We start from the raw sequence: 17,005 nt of genomic DNA, 5'->3' as shown, positions 1-17,005 counted from the left end.
CACTCATCACAAAGAAGTTTCTGAGAATGCTTCCGTCTAGTTTCTATATGAAGATATTTCCTTTTCCAACATAGGCCCCAAAGTGCTCCAAATAAACCCTTGCAGATTCTCCAAAAGGAGTGTTTCAAAACTGCTCTTTCTATAGGTAAGTTCAAGTCTGTGAGTTGAATGCACTCAACACAAAGAAGTTTCTGAGAATGCTTCTGTCTAGTTTTTATGTGAAGATATTTCCTTTTCCAACATAGGCCTCAAAGCGCTCCAAATAAACACATGCAGATTCTACAAAAGGAGTGTTTCGAAACTGCTCTTTCAAGAGGAACGTTCAAGTCTGTGAGTTGAATGCACTCATCACACAGAAGTTTCTGAGAATGCTTCTGTCTAGTTTTTATGTGAAGATGTTTCCTTTTCCAGCATAGGCCTCAAAACGCTCCAAATATCCTTTTGCAGATTCTACAAAAAGAGTGTTTCAAAACTGTTCTATCAAAAGGAAGGTTCAACTCTGTGAGTTGAATGAATGCATCATGAAGAACTTTCTGAGAATGCTTCTCTGTAGTTTTTAGGTGAAGATATTCCAAAACCCAGCACAGGCCTCGAAGTGCTCCAAATAACCACTTGCAGATTTTACCAAAAGAGTGTTTCAAAACTGCTCTTTCTATAGGTAAGTTCAAGTCTGTGAGTTGAATGCACTCAACACAAAGAAGTTTCTGAGAATGCTTCTGTTCAGTTTTTATGTGAAGATATTTCCTTTTCCAGCATAGGCCTCAAACGGCTCCAAATATCCACTTGCAGATTCTACAAAAAGAGTGTTTCCAAACTTCTCTATCAATTGGTAGGTTCAACTCTGTGAGTTGAATGAAGTCATCACAAAGAAGTTTCTGAGAATCCTTCTCTCTAGTTTTTATGTGAAGATATTTCCTTTTCCAGCGTAGGCCTCAAAGCACTCCAAATAAACACATGCAGATTCTACAAAAGGAGTGTTTCAAAACTGTTCTATCAAAGGGAATGTTCAAGTCTGTGAGTTGAATGTACTCATCACACAGATGTTTCTCAGAATGCTTCTGTCTAGTTTTTAGGTGAAGAGATTTCATTTCCCAGCATAGGCCTCAAAGCGCTCCAAATATCCACTTGCAGAATCTATGAAAAGAGTGTTTCAAAGCTGCTCTTTCAAAAGCAAGGTTCAAGTCTGTGTGGTGAATGCACTCATCCGAAAGAAGTTTCTGAGAATGCTTCTGTCTAGTTCTTACGTGAAGATATTTCCTTTTCCAGCTTAGGCCTCAAAGCGCTCCAAATAAACACTTGCAAATTCTACAAAAGGAGTGTTTCAAAAGAGTTCTATGAAAAGGAACGTTCAAGTCTGTGAGTTGAATGCACTTATCATACCGAAGTTTCCTGGAATGCCTCTGTCTAGTTTTTATGTGAAGACATTTCCTTTTCCAGCAGAGGCCTCAAAGCACTCCAAATATCCACTTGCAGATTCTACAAAAAGAGTGTTTCAAAACTGCTCTATCAAAAGCAAGCTTCAACACTGTGAGTAGAATGCACTCATCACAAAGAAGTTTCTGAGAATGCTTCTGTCTAGTTTTTATGTGAAGATATTTCCTTTTCCAACATAGGCCTCAAAGCGCTCCAAATAAACACTTGCAGATTCTACAAAAGGAGTGTTTCGAAACTGCTCTTTCAAGAGGAACGTTCAAGTCTGTGAGTTGAATGCACTCATCACACAGAAGTTTCTGAGAATGCTTCTGTCTAGTTTTTATGTGAAGATGTTTCCTTTTCCAGCATAGGCCTCAAACGCTCCAAATATCCTCTGGCAGATTCTACAAAAAGAGTGTTTCAAAACTGTTCTATCAAAAGGAAGGTTCAACTCTGTGAGTTGAATGAATGCATCATGAAGAACTTTCTGAGAATGCTTCTCTGTAGTTTTTAGGTGAAGATATTCCAAAACCCAGCACAGGCCTCGAAGTGCTCCAAATAACCACTTGCAGATTTTACCAAAAGAGTGTTTCAAAACTGCTCTTTCTATAGGTAAGTTCAAGTCTGTGAGTTGAATGCACTCAACACAAAGAAGTTTCTGAGAATGCTTCTGTTCAGTTTTTATGTGAAGATATTTCCTTTTCCAGCATAGGCCTCAAACGGCTCCAAATATCCACTTGCAGATTCTACAAAAAGAGTGTTTCCAAACTTCTCTATCAATTGGTAGGTTCAACTCTGTGAGTTGAATGAAGTCATCACAAAGAAGTTTCTGAGAATCCTTCTCTCTAGTTTTTATGTGAAGATATTTCCTTTTCCAACATAGGCCTCAAGGTGCTCCGAATAAACACTTGCAGATTCTACAAACTTAATGTTTCAAAACTGTTCTATCAAAAGGAACGTTGAAGTCTGTGAGTTGAATGAACTCATCTCAAAGAAGTTTCTCAGAATGCTTCCGTCTAGTTTTTAGGTGAAGAGATTTCGTTTCCCAGCACAGGCCCCAAGCGTTCCAAATATCCACTTACAGATTCTACAAGAAGAGTGTTTCCAAACTGCTCTTTCAAAAGGAAGCTTCAAGTCTGTGAGTTGAATGCACTCATCACAAAGAAGTTTCTGAGAATGCTTCCGTCTAGTTTCTATATGAAGATATTTCCTTTTCCAACATAGGCCCCAAAGTGCTCCAAATAAACCCTTGCAGATTCTACAAAAGGAGTGTTTCAAAACTGCTCTTTCTATAGGTAAGTTCAAGTCTGTGAGTTGAATGCACTCAACACAAAGAAGTTTTTGAGAATGATTCTGTTCAGTTTTTATGTGAAGATATTTCCTTTTCCAGCATAGGCCTCAAACGGCTCCAAATATCCACTTGCAGATTCTACAAAAAGAGTGTTTCCAAACTTCTCTATCAATTGGTAGGTTCAACTCTGTGAGTTGAATGAAGTCATCACAAAGAAGTTTCTGAGAATCCTTCTCTCTAGTTTTTATGTGAAGATATTTCCTTTTCCAACGTAGGCCTCAAAGCGCTCCAAATAAACACATGCAGATTCTACAAAAGGAGTGTTTCAAAACTGTTCTATCAAAGGGAACGTTCAAGTCTGTGAGTTGAATGTACTCATCACACAGATGTTTCTCAGAATGCTTCTGTCTAGTTTTTAGGTGAAGAGATTTCATTTCCCAGCATAGGCCTCAAAGCGCTCCAAATATCCACTTGTAGATTCTATAAGAAGAGAGTTTCCAAACTGCTCTTTCAAAAGGAAGCTTCAAGTCTGTGAGTTGAATGCACTCATCACAAAGAAGTTTATGAGAATGCTTCCGTCTAGTTTCTATATGAAGATATTTCCTTTTCCAACATAGGCCCCAAAGTGCTCCAAATAAACCCTTGCAGATTCTACAAAAGGAGTGTTTCAAAACTGCTCTTTCTATAGGTAAGTTCAAGTCTGTGAGTTGAATGCACTCAACACAAAGAAGTTTCTGAGAATGCTTCTGTTCAGTTTTTATGTGAAGATATTTCCTTTTCCAGCATAGGCCTCAAACGGCTCCAAATATCCACTTGCAGATTCTACAAAAAGAGTGTTTCCAAACTTCTCTATCAATTGGTAGGTTCAACTCTGTGAGTTGAATGAACTCATCACAAAGAAGTTTCTGAGAATCCTTCTCTCTAGTTTTTATGTGAAGATATTTCCTTTTCCAGCGTAGGCCTCAAAGCGCTCCAAATAAACACATGCAGATTCTACAAAAGGAGTGTTTCAAAACTGTTCTATCAAAGGGAACGTTCAAGTCTGTGAGTTGAATGTACTCATCACACAGATGTTTCTCAGAATGCTTCTGTCTAGTTTTTAGGTGAAGAGATTTCATTTCCCAGCATAGGCCTCAAAGCGCTCCAAATATCCACTTGCAGAATCTACGAAAAGAGTGTTTCAAAGCTGCTCTTTCAAAAGCAAGGTTCAAGTCTGTGTGTTGAATGCACTCATCCAAAAGAAGTTTCTGAGAATGCTTCTGTCTAGTTCTTACGTGAAGATATTTCCTTTTCCAGCTTAGGCCTCAAAGCGCTCCAAATAAACACTTGCAAATTCTACAAAAGGAGTGTTTCAAAAGAGTTCTATCAAAAGGAACGTTCAAGTCTGTGAGTTGAATGCACTTATCATACCGAAGTTTCCTGGAATGCTTCTGTCTAGTTTTTATGTGAAGACATTTCCTTTTCCAGCAGAGGCCTCAAAGCACTCCAAATATCCACTTGCAGATTCTACAAAAAGAGTGTTTCAAAACTGCTCTATCAAAAGCAAGCTTCAACACTGTGAGTAGAATGCACTCATCACAAAGAAGTTTCTGAGAATGCTTCTGTCTAGTTTTTATGTGAAGATATTTCCTTTTCCAACATAGGCCTCAAAGCGCTCCAAATAAACACTTGCAGATTCTACAAAAGGAGTGTTTCGAAACTGCTCTTTCAAGAGGAACGTTCAAGTCTGTGAGTTGAATGCACTCATCACACAGAAGTTTCTGAGAATGCTTCTGTCTAGTTTTTATGTGAAGATGTTTCCTTTTCCAGCATAGGCCTCAAAACGCTCCAAATATCCTCTTGCAGATTCTACAAAAAAGAGTGTTTCAAAACTGTTCTATCAAAAGGAAGGTTCAACTCTGTGAGTTGAATGAATGCATCATGAAGAACTTTCTGAGAATGCTTCTCTGTGGTTTTTAGGTGAAGATATTCCAAAACCCAGCACAGGCCTCGAAGTGCTCCAAATAACCACTTGCAGATTTTACCAAAAGAGTGTTTCAAAACTGCTCTTTCTATAGGTAAGTTCAAGTCTGTGAGTTGAATGCACTCAACACAAAGAAGTTTCTGAGAATGCTTCTGTTCAGTTTTTATGTGAAGATATTTCCTTTTCCAGCATAGGCCTCAAACGGCTCCAAATATCCACTTGCAGATTCTACAAAAAGAGTGTTTCCAAACTTCTCTATCAATTGGTAGGTTCAACTCTGTGAGTTGAATGAAGTCATCACAAAGAAGTTTCTGAGAATCCTTCTCTCTAATTTTTATGTGAAGATATTTCCTTTTCCAACATAGGCCTCAAGGTGCTCCGAATAAACACTTGCAGATTCTACAAACTTAATGTTTCAAAACTGTTCTATCAAAAGGAACGTTGAAGTCTGTGAGTTGAATGCACTCATCACAAAGAAGTTTCTCAGAATGCTTCCATCTAGTTTTTAGGTGAAGAGATTTCATTTCCCAGCACAGGCCTCAAAGCGCTCCAAATATCCACTTGCAGATTCTACAAGAAGAGTGTTTCCAAACTGCTCTTTCAAAAGGAAGCTTCAAGTCTGTGAGTTGAATGCACTCATCACAAAGAAGTTTCTGAGAATGCTTCCGTCTAGTTTCTATATGAAGATATTTCCTTTTCCAACATAGGCCCCAAAGTGCTCCAAATAAACCCTTGCAGATTCTACAAAAGGAGTGTTTCAAAACTGCTCTTTCTATAGGTAAGTTCAAGTCTGTGAGTTGAATGCACTCAACACAAAGAAGTTTCTGAGAATGCTTCTGTTCAGTTTTTATGTGAAGATATTTCCTTTTCCAGCATAGGCCTCAAACGGCTCCAAATATCCACTTGCAGATTCTACAAAAAGAGTGTTTCCAAACTTCTCTATCAATTGGTAGGTTCAACTCTGTGAGTTGAATGAAGTCATCACAAAGAAGTTTCTGAGAATCCTTCTCTCTAGCTTTTATGTGAAGATATTTCCTTTTCCAACGTAGGCCTCAAAGCGCTCCAAATAAACACATGCAGATTCTACAAAAGGAGTGTTTCAAAACTGTTCTATCAAAGGGAACGTTCAAGTCTGTGAGTTGAATGTACTCATCACACAGATGTTTCTCAGAATGCTTCTGTCTAGTTTTTAGGTGAAGAGATTTCATTTCCCAGCATAGGCCTCAAAGCGCTCCAAATATCCACTTGCAGATTCTATAAGAAGAAAGTTTCCAAACTGCTCTTTCAAAAGGAAGCTTCAAGCCTGTGAGTTGAATGCACTCATCACAAAGAAGTTTCTGAGAATGCTTCCGTCTAGTTTCTATATGAAGATATTTCCTTTTCCAACATAGGCCCCAAAGTGCTCCAAATAAACCCTTGCAGATTCTACAAAAGGAGTGTTTCAAAACTGCTCTTTCTATAGGTAAGTTCAAGTCTGTGAGTTGAATGCACTCAACACAAAGAAGTTTCTGAGAATGCTTCTGTTCAGTTTTTATGTGAAGATATTTCCTTTTCCAGCATAGGCCTCAAACGGCTCCAAATATCCACTTGCAGATTCTACAAAAAGAGTGTTTCCAAACTTCTCTATCAATTGGTAGGTTCAACTCTGTGAGTTGAATGAAGTCATCACAAAGAAGTTTCTGAGAATCCTTCTCTCTAGTTTTTATGTGAAGATATTTCCTTTTCCAGCGTAGGCCTCATAGCGCTCCAAATAAACACATGCAGATTCTACAAAAGGAGTGTTTCAAAACTGTTCTATCAAAGGGAACATACAAGTCTGTGAGTTGAATGTACTCATCACACAGATGTTTCTCAGAATGCTTCTGTCTAGTTTTTAGGTGAAGAGATTTCATTTCCCAGCATAGGCCTCAAAGCGCTCCAAATATCCACTTGCAGAATCTACGAAAAGAGTGTTTCAAAGCTGCTCTTTCAAAAGCAAGGTTCAAGTCTGTGTGTTGAATGCACTCATCCGAAAGAAGTTTCTGAGAATGCTTCTGTCTAGTTCTTACGTGAAGATATTTCCTTTTCCAGCTTAGGCCTCAAAGCGCTCCAAATAAACACTTGCAAATTCTACAAAAGGAGTGTTTCAAAAGAGTTCTATCAAAAGGAACGTTCAAGTCTGTGAGTTGAATGCACTTATCATACCGAAGTTTCCTGGAATGCTTCTGTCTAGTTTTTATGTGAAGACATTTCCTTTTCCAGCAGAGGCCTCAAAGCACTCAAAATATCCACTTGCAGATTCTACAAAAAGAGTGTTTCAAAACTGCTCTATCAAAAGCAAGCTTCAACACTGTGAGTAGAATGCACTCATCACAAAGAAGTTTCTGAGAATGCTTCTGTCTAGTTTTTATGTGAAGATATTTCCTTTTCCAACATAGGCCTCAAAGCGCTCCAAATAAACACTTGCAGATTCTACAAAAGGAGTGTTTCGAAACTGCTCTTTCAAGAGGAACGTTCAAGTCTGTGAGTTGAATGCACTCATCACACAGAAGTTTCTGAGAATGCTTCTGTCTAGTTTTTATGTGAAGATGTTTCCTTTTCCAGCATAGGCCTCAAAACGCTCCAAATATCCTCTTGCAGATTCTACAAAAAAGAGTGTTTCAAAACTGTTCTATCAAAAGGAAGGTTCAACTCCGTGAGTTGAATGAATGCATCATGAAGAACTTTCTGAGAATGCTTCTCTGTAGTTTTTAGGTGAAGATATTCCAAAACCCAGCACAGGCCTCGAAGTGCTCCAAATAACCACTTGCAGATTTTACCAAAAGAGTGTTTCAAAACTGCTCTTTCTATAGGTAAGTTCAAGTCTGTGAGTTGAATGCACTCAACACAAAGAAGTTTCTGAGAATGCTTCTGTTCAGTTTTTATGTGAAGATATTTCCTTTTCCAGCATAGGCCTCAAACGGCTCCAAATATCCACTTGCAGATTCTACAAAAAGAGTGTTTCCAAACTTCTCTATCAATTGGTAGGTTCAACTCTGTGAGTTGAATGAAGTCATCACAAAGAAGTTTCTGAGAATCCTTCTCTCTAGTTTTTATGTGAAGATATTTCCTTTTCCAACATAGGCCTCAAGGTGCTCCGAATAAACACTTGCAGATTCTACAAACTTAATGTTTCAAAACTGTTCTATCAAAAGGAACGTTGAAGTCTGTGAGTTGAATGCACTCATCACAAAGAAGTTTCTCAGAATGCTTCCGTCTAGTTTTTAGGTGAAGAGATTTCACTTCCCAGCACAGGCCTCAAAGCGCTCCAAATATCCACTTGCAGATTCTACAAGAAGAGTGTTTCCAAACTGCTCTTTCAAAAGGAAGCTTCAAGTCTGTGAGTTGAATGCACTCATCACAAAGAAGTTTCTGAGAATGCTTCCGTCTAGTTTCTATATGAAGATATTTCCTTTTCCAACATAGGCCCCAAAGTGCTCCAAATAAACCCTTGCAGATTCTCCAAAAGGAGTGTTTCAAAACTGCTATTTCTATAGGTAAGTTCAAGTCTGTGAGTTGAATGCACTCAACACAAAGAAGTTTCTGAGAATGCTTCTGTTCAGTTTTTATGTGAAGATATTTCCTTTTCCAGCATAGGCCTCAAACGGCTCCAAATATCCACTTGCAGATTCTACAAAAGGAGTGTTTCCAAACTTCTCTATCAATTGGTAGGTTCAACTCTGTGAGTTGAATGAACTCATCACAAAGAAGTTTCTGAGAATCCTTCTCTCTAGTTTTTATGTGAAGATATTTCCTTTTCCAACGTAGGCCTCAAAGCGCTCCAAATAAACACATGCAGATTCTACAAAAGGAGTGTTTCAAAACTGTTCTATCAAAGGGAACGTTCAAGTCTGTGAGTTGAATGTACTCATCACACAGATGTTTCTCAGAATGCTTCTGTCTAGTTTTTAGGTGAAGAGATTTCATTTCCCAGCATAGGCCTCAAAGCGCTCCAAATATCCACTTGCAGAATCTACGAAAAGAGTGTTTCAAAGCTGCTCTTTCAAAAGCAAGGTTCAAGTCTGTGTGTTGAATGCACTCATCTGAAAGAAGTTTCTGAGAATGCTTCTGTCTAGTTCTTACGTGAAGATATTTCCTTTTCCAGCTTAGGCCTCAAAGCGCTCCAAATAAACACTGGCAAATTTTACAAAAGGAGTGTTTCAAAAGAGTTCTATCAAAAGGAACGTTCAAGTCTGTGAGGTGAATGCACTTATCATACCGAAGTTTCCTGGAATGCTTCTGTCTAGTTTTTATGTGAAGACATTTCCTTTTCCAGCAGAGGCCTCAAAGCACTCCAAATATCCACTTGCAGATTCTACAAAAAGAGTGTTTCAAAACTGCTCTATCAAAAGCAAGCTTCAACACTGTGAGTAGAATGCACTCATCACAAAGAAGTTTCTGAGAATGCTTCTGTCTAGTTTTTATGTGAAGATATTTCCTTTTCCAACATAGGCCTCAAAGCGCTCCAAATAAACACTTGCAGATTCTACAAAAGGAGTGTTTCGAAACTGCTCTTTCAAGAGGAACGTTCAAGTCTGTCAGTTGAATGCACTCATCACACAGAAGTTTCTGAGAATGCCTCTGTCTAGTTTTTATGTGAAGATATTTCCTTTTCCAGCATAGGCCTCAAAACGCTCCAAATATCCTCTTGCAGATTCTACAAAAAGAGTGTTTCAAAACTGTTCTATGAAAAGGAAGGTTCAACTCTGTAAGTTGAATGAATGCATCGTGAAGAACTTTCTGAGAATGCTTCTCTGTAGTTTTTAGGTGAAGATATTCCAAAACCCAGCACAGGCCTCGAAGTGCTCCAAATAACCACTTGCAGATTTTACCAAAAGAGTGTTTCAAAACTGCTCTTTCTATAGGTAAGTTCAAGTCTGTGAGTTGAATGCACTCAACACAAAGAAGTTTCTGAGAATGCTTCTGTTCAGTTTTTATGTGAAGATATTTCCTTTTCCAGCATAGGCCTCAAACGGCTCCAAATATCCACTTGCAGATTCTACAAAAAGAGTGTTTCCAAACTTCTCTATCAATTGGTAGGTTCAACTCTGTGAGTTGAAGGAAGTCATCACAAAGAAGTTTCTGAGAATCCTTCTCTCTAGTTTTTATGTGAAGATATTTCCTTTTCCAACGTAGGCCTCAAAGCGCTCCAAATAAACACATGCAGATTCTACAAAAGGAGTGTTTCAAAACTGTTCTATCAAAGGGAACGTTCAAGTCTGTGAGTTGAATGTACTGATCACACAGATGTTTCTCAGAATGTTTCTGTCTAGTTTTTAGGTGAAGAGATTTCATTTCCCAGCATAGGCCTCAAAGCGCTCCAAATATCCACTTGCAGATTCTACAAGAAGAGTGTTTCCAAACTGCTCTTTCAAAAGGAAGCTTCAAGTCTGTGAGTTGAATGCACTCATCACAAAGAAGTTTCTGAGAATGCTTCCGTCTAGTTTCTATATGAAGATATTTCCTTTTCCAACATAGGCCCCAAAGTGCTCCAAATAAACCCTTGCAGATTCTACAAAAGGAGTGTTTCAAAACTGCTCTTTCTATAGGTAAGTTCAAGTCTGTGAGTTGAATGCACCCAACACAAAGAAGTTTCTGAGAATGCTTCTGTTCAGTTTTTATGTGAAGATATTTCCTTTTCCAGCATAGGCCTCAAACGGCTCCAAATATCCACTTGCAGATTCTACAAAAAGAGTGTTTCCAAACTTCTCTATCAATTGGTAGGTTCAACTCTGTGAGTTGAATGAACTGATCACCAAGATGTTTCTGAGAATCCTTCTCTCTAGTTTTTATGTGAAGATATTTCCTTTACCAGCGTAGGCCTCAAAGCGCTCCAAATAAACACATGCAGATTCTACAAAAGGAGTGTTTCAAAACTGTTCTATCAAAGGGAACGTTCAAGTCTGTGAGTTGAATGTACTCATCACACAGATGTTTCTCAGAATGCTTCTGTCTAGTTTTTAGGTGAAGAGATTTCATTTCCCAGCATAGGCCTCAAAGCGCTCCAAATATCCACTTGCAGAATCTACGAAAAGAGTGTTTCAAAGCTGCTCTTTCAAAAGCAAGGTTCAAGTCTGTGTGTTGAATGCACTCATCCGAAAGAAGTTTCTGAGAATGCTTCTGTCTAGTTCTTACGTGAAGATATTTCCTTTTCCAGGTAAGGCCTCAAAGCGCTCCAAATAAACACTTGCAAATTCTACAAAAGGAGTGTTTCAAAAGAGTTCTATCAAAAGGAACGTTCAAGTCTGTGAGTTGAATGCACTTATCATACCGAAGTTTCCTGGAATGCTTCTGTCTAGTTTTTATGTGAAGACATTTCCTTTTCCAGCAGAGGCCTCAAAGCACTCCAAATATCCACTTGCAGATTCTACAAAAAGAGTGTTTCAAAACTGCTCTATCAAAAGCAAGCTTCAACACTGTGAGTAGAATGCACTCATCACAAAGAAGTTTCTGAGAATGCTTCTGTCTAGTTTTTATGTGAAGATATTTCCTTTTCCAACATAGGCCTCAAAGCGCTCCAAATAAACACTTGCAGATTCTACAAAAGGAGTGTTTCGAAACTGCTCTTTCAAGAGGAACGTTCAAGTCTGTGAGTTGAATGCACTCATCACACAGAAGTTTCTGAGAATGCTTCTGTCTAGTTTTTATGTGAAGATGTTTCCTTTTCCAGCATAGGCCTCAAAACGCTCCAAATATCCTCTTGCAGATTCTACAAAAAGAGTGTTTCAAAACTGTTCTATCAAAAGGAAGGTTCAACTCTGTGAGTTGAATGAATGCATCATGAAGAACTTTCTGAGAATGCTTCTCTGTAGTTTTTAGGTGAAGATATTCCCAAACCCAGCACAGGCCTCGAAGTGCTCCAAATAACCACTTGCAGATTTTACCAAAAGAGTGTTTCAAAACTGCTCTTTCTATAGGTAAGTTCAAGTCTGTGAGTTGAGTGCACTCAACACAAAGAAGTTTCTGAGAATGCTTCTGTTCAGTTTTTATGTGAAGATATTTCCTTTTCCAGCATAGGCCTCAAACGGCTCCAAATATCCACTTGCAGATTCTACAAAAAGAGTGTTTCCAAACTTCTCTATCAATTGGTAGGTTCAACTCTGTGAGTTGAATGAAGTCATCACAAAGAAGTTTCTGAGAATCCTTCTCTCTAGTTTTTATGTGAAGATATTTCCTTTTCCAGCGTAGGCCTCAAAGCGCTCCAAATAAACACATGCAGATTCTACAAAAGGAGTGTTTCAAAACTGTTCTATCAAAGGGAACGTTCAAGTCTGTGAGTTGAATGTACTCATCACACAGATGTTTCTCAGAATGCTTCTGTCTAGTTTTTAGGTGAAGAGATTTCATTTCCCAGCATAGGCCTCAAAGCGCTCCAAATATCCACTTGCAGAATCTACGAAAAGAGTGTTTCAAAGCTGCTCTTTCAAAAGCAAGGTTCAAGTCTGTGTGTTGAATGCACTCATCTGAAAGAAGTTTCTGAGAATGCTTCTGTCTAGTTCTTACGTGAAGATATTTCCTTTTCCAGCTTAGGCCTCAAAGCGCTCCAAATAAACACTTGCAAATTCTACAAAAGGAGTGTTTCAAAACTGCTCTTTCTATAGGTAAGTTCAAGTCTGTGAGTTGAATGCACTCAACACAAAGAAGTTTCTGAGAATGCTTCTGTTCAGTTTTTATGTGAAGATATTTCCTTTTCCAGCATAGGCCTCAAACGGCTCCAAATATCCACTTGCAGATTCTACAAAAAGAGTGTTTCCAAACTTCTCTATCAATTGGTAGGTTCAACTCTGTGAGTTGAATGAAGTCATCACAAAGAAGTTTCTGAGAATCCTTCTCTCTAGTTTTTATGTGAAGATATTTCCTTTTCCAACATAGGCCTCAAGGTGCTCCGAATAAACACTTGCAGATTCTACAAACTTAATGTTTCAAAACTGTTCTATCAAAAGGAACGTTGAAGTCAGTGAGTTGAATGCACTCATCACAAAGAAGTTTCTCAGAATGCTTCCGTCTAGTTGTTAGGTGAAGAGATTTCATTTCCCAGCACAGGCCTCAAAGCGCTCCAAGTATCCACTTGCAGATTCTAAAAGAAGAGTGTTTCCAAACTGCTCTTTCAAAAGGAAGCTTCAAGTCTGTGAGTTGAATGCACTCATCACAAAGAAGTTTCTGAGAATGCTTCCGTCTAGTTTCTATATGAAGATATTTCCTTTTCCAACATAGGCCCCAAAGTGCTCCAAATAAACCCTTGCAGATTCTCCAAAAGGAGTGTTTCAAAACTGCTCTTTCTATAGGTAAGTTCAAGTCTGTGAGTTGAATGCACTCAACACAAAGAAGTTTCTGAGAATGCTTCTGTCTAGTTTTTATGTGAAGATATTTCCTTTTCCAACATAGGCCTCAAAGCGCTCCAAATAAACACATGCAGATTCTACAAAAGGAGTGTTTCGAAACTGCTCTTTCAAGAGGAACGTTCAAGTCTGTGAGTTGAATGCACTCATCACACAGAAGTTTCTGAGAATGCTTCTGTCTAGTTTTTATGTGAAGATGTTTCCTTTTCCAGCATAGGCCTCAAAACGCTCCAAATATCCTTTTGCAGATTCTACAAAAAGAGTGTTTCAAAACTGTTCTATCAAAAGGAAGGTTCAACTCTGTGAGTTGAATGAATGCATCATGAAGGACTTTCTGAGAATGCTTCTCTGTAGTTTTTAGGTGAAGATATTCCAAAACCCAGCACAGGCCTCGAAGTGCTCCAAATAACCACTTGCAGATTTTACCAAAAGAGTGTTTCAAAACTGCTCTTTCTATAGGTAAGTTCAAGTCTGTGAGTTGAATGCACTCAACACAAAGAAGTTTCTGAGAATGCTTCTGTTCAGTTTTTATGTGAAGATATTTCCTTTTCCAGCATAGGCCTCAAACGGCTCCAAATATCCACTTGCAGATTCTACAAAAAGAGTGTTTCCAAACTTCTCTATCAATTGGTAGGTTCAACTCTGTGAGTTGAATGAAGTCATCACAAAGAAGTTTCTGAGAATCCTTCTCTCTAGTTTTTATGTGAAGATATTTCCTTTTCCAGCGTAGGCCTCAAAGCACTCCAAATAAACACATGCAGATTCTACAAAAGGAGTGTTTCAAAACTGTTCTATCAAAGGGAATGTTCAAGTCTGTGAGTTGAATGTACTCATCACACAGATGTTTCTCAGAATGCTTCTGTCTAATTTTTAGGTGAAGAGATTTCATTTCCCAGCATAGGCCTCAAAGCGCTCCAAATATCCACTTGCAGAATCTATGAAAAGAGTGTTTCAAAGCTGCTCTTTCAAAAGCAAGGTTCAAGTCTGTGTGGTGAATGCACTCATCCGAAAGAAGTTTCTGAGAATGCTTCTGTCTAGTTCTTACGTGAAGATATTTCCTTTTCCAGCTTAGGCCTCAAAGCGCTCCAAATAAACACTTGCAAATTCTACAAAAGGAGTGTTTCAAAAGAGTTCTATCAAAAGGAACGTTCAAGTCTGTGAGTTGAATGCACTTATCATACCGAAGTTTCCTGGAATGCTTCTGTCTAGTTTTTATGTGAAGACATTTCCTTTTCCAGCAGAGGCCTCAAAGCACTCCAAATATCCACTTGCAGATTCTACAAAAAGAGTGTTTCAAAACTGCTCTATCAAAAGCAAGCTTCAACACTGTGAGTAGAATGCACTCATCACAAAGAAGTTTCTGAGAATGCTTCTGTCTAGTTTTTATGTGAAGATATTTCCTTTTCCAACATAGGCCTCAAAGCGCTCCAAATAAACACTTGCAGATTCTACAAAAGGAGTGTTTCGAAACTGCTCTTTCAAGAGGAACGTTCAAGTCTGTGAGTTGAATGCACTCATCACACAGAAGTTTCTGAGAATGCTTCTGTCTAGTTTTTATGTGAAGATGTTTCCTTTTCCAGCATAGGCCTCAAACGCTCCAAATATCCTCTTGCAGATTCTACAAAAAGAGTGTTTCAAAACTGTTCTATCAAAAGGAAGGTTCAACTCTGTGAGTTGAATGAATGCATCATGAAGAACTTTCTGAGAATGCTTCTCTGTAGTTTTTAGGTGAAGATATTCCAAAACCCAGCACAGGCCTCGAAGTGCTCCAAATAACCACTTGGAGATTTTACCAAAAGAGTGTTTCAAAACTGCTCTTTCTATAGGTAAGTTCAAGTCTGTGAGTTGAATGCACTCAACACAAAGAAGTTTCTGAGAATGCTTCTGTTCAGTTTTTATGTGAAGATATTTCCTTTTCCAGCATAGGCCTCAAACGGCTCCAAATATCCACTTGCAGATTCTACAAAAAGAGTGTTTCCAAACTTCTCTATCAATTGGTAGGTTCAACTCTGTGAGTTGAATGAAGTCATCACAAAGAAGTTTCTGAGAATCCTTCTCTCTAGTTTTTATGTGAAGATATTTCCTTTTCCAACATAGGCCTCAAGGTGCTCCGAATAAACACTTGCAGATTCTACAAACTTAATGTTTCAAAACTGTTCTATCAAAAGGAACGTTGAAGTCTGTGAGTTGAATGAACTCATCTCAAAGAAGTTTCTCAGAATGCTTCCGTCTAGTTTTTAGGTGAAGAGATTTCGTTTCCCAGCACAGGCCCCAAGCGTTCCAAATATCCACTTGCAGATTCTACAAGAAGAGTGTTTCCAAACTGCTCTTTCAAAAGGAAGCTTCAAGTCTGTGAGTTGAATGCACTCATCACAAAGAAGTTTCTGAGAATGCTTCCGTCTAGTTTCTATATGAAGATATTTCCTTTTCCAACATAGGCCCCAAAGTGCTCCAAATAAACCCTTGCAGATTCTACAAAAGGAGTGTTTCAAAACTGCTCTTTCTATAGGTAAGTTCAAGTCTGTGAGTTGAATGCACTCAACACAAAGAAGTTTCTGAGAATGATTCTGTTCAGTTTTTATGTGAAGATATTTCCTTTTCCAGCATAGGCCTCAAACGGCTCCAAATATCCACTTGCAGATTCTACATAAAGAGTGTTTCCAAACTTCTCTATCAATTGGTAGGTTCAACTCTGTGAGTTGAATGAAGTCATCACAAAGAAGTTTCTGAGAATCCTTCTGTCTAGTTTTTATGTGAAGATATTTCCTTTTCCAACGTAGGCCTCAAAGCGCTCCAAATAAACACATGCAGATTCTACAAAAGGAGTGTTTCAAAACTGTTCTATCAAAGGGAACGTTCAAGTCTGTGAGTTGAATGTACTCATCACACAGATGTTTCTCAGAATGCTTCTGTCTAGTTTTTAGGTGAAGAGATTTCATTTCCCAGCATAGGCCTCAAAGCGCTCCAAATATCCACTTGTAGATTCTATAAGAAGAGAGTTTCCAAACTGCTCTTTCAAAAGGAAGCTTCAAGTCTGTGAGTTGAATGCACTCATCACAAAGAAGTTTCTGAGAATGCTTCCGTCTAGTTTCTATAAGAAGATATTTCCTTTTCCAACATAGGCCCCAAAGTGCTCCAAATAAACCCTTGCAGATTCTACAAAAGGAGTGTTTCAAAACTGCTCTTTCTATAGGTAAGTTCAAGTCTGTGAGTTGAATGCACTCAACACAAAGAAGTTTCTGAGAATGCTTCTGTTCAGTTTTTATGTGAAGATATTTCCTTTTCCAGCATAGGCCTCAAACGGCTCCAAATATCCACTTGCAGATTCTACAAAAAGAGTGTTTCCAAACTTCTCTATCAATTGGTAGGTTCAACTCTGTGAGTTGAATGAACTCATCACAAAGAAGTTTCTGAGAATCCTTCTCTCTAGTTTTTATGTGAAGATATTTCCTTTTCCAGCGTAGGCATCAAAGCGCTCCAAATAAACACATGCAGATTCTACAAAAGGAGTGTTTCAAAACTGTTCTATCAAAGGGAACGTTCAAGTCTGTGAGTTGAATGTACTCATCACACAGATGTTTCTCAGAATGCTTCTGTCTAGTTTTTAGGTGAAGAGATTTCATTTCCCAGCATAGGCCTCAAAGCGCTCCAAATATCCACTTGCAGAATCTACGAAAAGAGTGTTTCAAAGCTGCTCTTTCAAAAGCAAGTTTCAAGTCTGTGTGTTGAATGCACTCATCCGAAAGAAGTTTCTGAGAATGCTTCTGTCTAGTTCTTACGTGAAGATATTTCCTTTTCCAGCTTAGGCCTCAAAGCGCTCCAAATAAACACTTGCAAATTCTACAAAAGGAGTGTTTCAAAAGAGTTCTATCAAAAGGAACGTTCAAGTCTGTGAGTTGAATGCACTTATCATACCGAAGTTTCCTGGAATGCTTCTGTCTAGTTTTTATGTGAAGACATTTCCTTTTCCAGCAGAGGCCT

Source organism: Pongo pygmaeus, chromosome 17 (genome assembly GCF_028885625.2).
Source record: "Pongo pygmaeus isolate AG05252 chromosome 17, NHGRI_mPonPyg2-v2.0_pri, whole genome shotgun sequence".
Taxonomy (NCBI): Eukaryota; Metazoa; Chordata; class Mammalia; order Primates; family Hominidae; genus Pongo; species Pongo pygmaeus.
Note: the sequence above shows the minus strand (reverse complement) of the source record.